Consider the following 3,505-nt stretch of genomic DNA (forward strand, 5'->3'; position numbering starts at 1 on the left):
TCTTTACATGTGCTCTTGGGTGGAGGGGGAGGTGCTTTAATTAGAGCAGCTCTCAGAGCCCCTTTAATTAAAGCACCTACAGAGTCATGTGTATTCAGCTTCCCAGTGCTTCAAAATGGTGGCAGGATTGCTTTAATTAACGGTTGTTCAATGAGCTTTAGTTAAAGCACCCCCACCACCATTTTGATGTGCAGGGATGCTGAATACATGTGACATGGAGGCTGATGGAGCATGCTAATCATGGAGACTCCTGGACTGTGCTCGAGCATGCTAATTATATTAACTGGGTCTGCTCTGACATGTACTCATTAGCACACATTGGAGCAGACATCTGGCATGTGTATAGGTGCTGTTTGATTTAGGGTCTGATGTCATGATCATCAAAGACATGATTTCAGAGGTGTCTAAAGGCAACGCTGGCAGATTTTATTTGGTGCTGAATATCATTGTCTCTGTTAACTTTTGGGGAAAGTTGACTTCATGGGTTGGGGAAATACTCAACGTTCTCCAAGGATGGCCTTCTAAATGTAATATGTGTGGAGCATCTGGTTGGTTTGGAGTAGGTTGGTAAAATATATTTGTTTTTGTGAAGTCAAGAGTGAGCATTTCATATGCTTCACAGAAGCATTCAAGACTGTCCAGGAGTTCTTTAATTGAGTGGGCACATACAACAAAGGTGCCAGCATATTGAAGATTAGTAACAGAGGTCTTGGTTATCTTGGATTTGAAATGTAACTGGTTGATAGTAAAATGGTTCCCATTCATGTGATACTGATGCTGATGGAAGTCTGTCTGATGGAAGTCTATCAGCAATGAGATTCAGAATAACTTCAGTAGAGATGAAAAATGTGTTGGTTGCAATCCTTACTTTATTCCAGTTTAATGGTAAGCGGGGTTTATTTGTGAATCATTGCTTAGGATGATTGCTGTCATGTCATCATGAAAAAATGTGAGGATGGTAACACATTTTGGCAGGTAGGATCTTTCATATGGCCTCTCTGTTGATTGAATCAAAGGCCTTAGTCGGGTCAATGAAGGCCACATGCAGTATCAGTAGACACAAAACACCTCATGAATTTGTGAGGGAGAAGGAGTACCACCAATGGCCCAGTAGTTAGGATAGTCATCTGAGATGTCAGAAACCTCTGCTGAAGGCTTCCTTCTATCTGATTAAAAAGGGGGATATGACTCAAGGTCCCCCCACATAACTGCCCTATTAATCAGGCTTAAATATTTTTTGTAATAGGGACTAGAACCCAGATCCATCTTGTCTCAGATGGGTGCACCAAGCACCATTGTGTAAAATGATTCTTTCTAACTGATTCAACCATTATTTAAATATTTTATATGAAGTGGAACAGCTTCAACAGGAGAGAGCTCATTTCAGCACACATTTTAGACTGGTAATTAGGGCTGATAATTACTGGGTTACAGTGTATAAGTAGGCCAACTTCTTTTTCCTTGCTGATCTTGTGAAGCAATTCCTTTGGTTTTATTACAAACACCTCAGACTAAAACAAAATATTTTGTTTGACCTATATTTTTCTTTTCAATTCACTGCAAATTTTTTGGGGGGGGATATACTGAGTTGTTTAAATTCAGTTTTCTCACTGACAAATTAAATTATCTGCATGCTTCTATACTTAGGAATCTATTATCAATGTGTCAGCATTATAAATTGGTTTAAAACTGACCTGTGATGATTGAAATAGGCATAGGTTAGAGTGATGATGGTGGAAATCATAATTACAAATAATTACAAATATGATTGTGGGTATGAATATAACAACATGGTTTTATAGTTTTCCCTAGTGGAAAAGATAGAAAAGTCTAGTGCAATTAGTTGAGGTGTTAAAGAACTTGGTGAGCTACTCTTCTTAGCAACTAGGAAGTGGTAGTTTTTTTATGGAGAGGACCAAACATTTAATCCAAATTGAAATGCAATTTGTTCTGTATTTAACCTATAATTTGTAAAACTTTGAAATTTGAAGGTTTTGTGAACTGCTTAACTATATGTGTAATTGAAGAGTAAAGTGTGAGCCTTTCACCACCCTCATGATTTAATTTTTTATTTTCTAGTGATGATTTAATTTCAGAGGTGTAACATGTGAAGAACATATCCAAGGCAGCCCTCTCTTACCCTTCCTGTCACTCCTCACCTCCTTCTGGCTTCTGTATGAGGCAGCATGCTGAAGCAGTAGCATGGGCAGTGCGTCACTGAGTGCAAGGAAGTCTGGAAACTGTAGTGGCAGGGGAATTTTACCCCATTTTTTGCCAACAAAGTCCATATCAGGAGGACAAAAAAAGGTAGATGTTGGCAACCAAAAATGGGGCTAACTCTACCCCCATCCCATGCCCCTAAATAATATAAATGTTTCCATTATTCTCTAGTACATTCTCTTTTCTTCAGTATCTAAACAAAATACAAAGCATAAGTTCAGACTTTCAAAAAGCCTCTGGTGAAAGTGCTCTAACTTACTAAGCTTTACTCAAAGCACTGTAAGTTAGAGCAGAAGCAAACCAAACAGATGTTCATTGTTTGGGGGGGGGGGGGGGGGGGATGACTCACAGACTGCCTGCACTGGCCACTGGGGACACTCTCGCATGTCAGAGAGGTCCCTCTCCCCCAGCCCCACCTCCCACTCTGGCAACTCTCAGCACTGGCTGAGGGGGGAAGAAGAGGGATAACAGACCTCCCCACTGCAAGGTCTCCCCCACAACTTTCTGGCTAGGGGCTCAGGGACAATTTGGGGCCCAACAACTTGCTGGGACCATTCTAGTTATTCATTTCACATACTGAGTCCAAGGTATAGCCTAAAGGAGGGAAGAGTCAGAAATAGTACTAATACTATGGCCATTTAACATGCGTTAGAAAAGTCTTTGATCAAACAAGCCACAGGGCTAGAATCCATTGTCTAACCTTTAATATTCACTTTTAACTCCAGTGATGTTCCATGCATTTTGACATATTGATATTTGTCCCAGTTATCCATATCTAAGTCTGACCCTGTGAATGATAGCTGTACAGATGGAGAATGAGGAAATACACATCATTTCTATGTTTGGAGTATCTGCCCTGGCTTATAATGCCAAATTGATTAAAATTTCTGAAACTAAATATGGCCATGACTTCATTTTCTTCTCTTTGTAGTAAGACTAGAAAAGAAAAAAATATTCAGCCATCATGCCATAAACTGCATTTTTAAAAGCAACTATTACATTGTGCTAGCACATTTTTATTTCTTTTCAACTTCCCTTGATATTTTTGCACTTCGCTGAGCACCAAATGATATATTCAGTGAATTTGAATTTTGACTTTTTTCACCATGATATTTTAGTTTTATTATAAAAACAAAAGTTTGATCTTGATTTCCATTTAAACCAAAGCACGTTTATTCAGCCAAAATGATATAAGTTTTGTGTAAATGCAAATTTATCCCAAATTTTATTAACTGTGACTGCAAAATAGATTGAAATTAAACTATATCAATGATTTTGAAGCTGT

The sequence above is a fragment of the Alligator sinensis genome, unplaced genomic scaffold, assembly GCF_000455745.1.
Source record: "Alligator sinensis unplaced genomic scaffold, ASM45574v1 scaffold490_1, whole genome shotgun sequence".
Lineage (NCBI taxonomy): Eukaryota > Metazoa > Chordata > Crocodylia > Alligatoridae > Alligator > Alligator sinensis.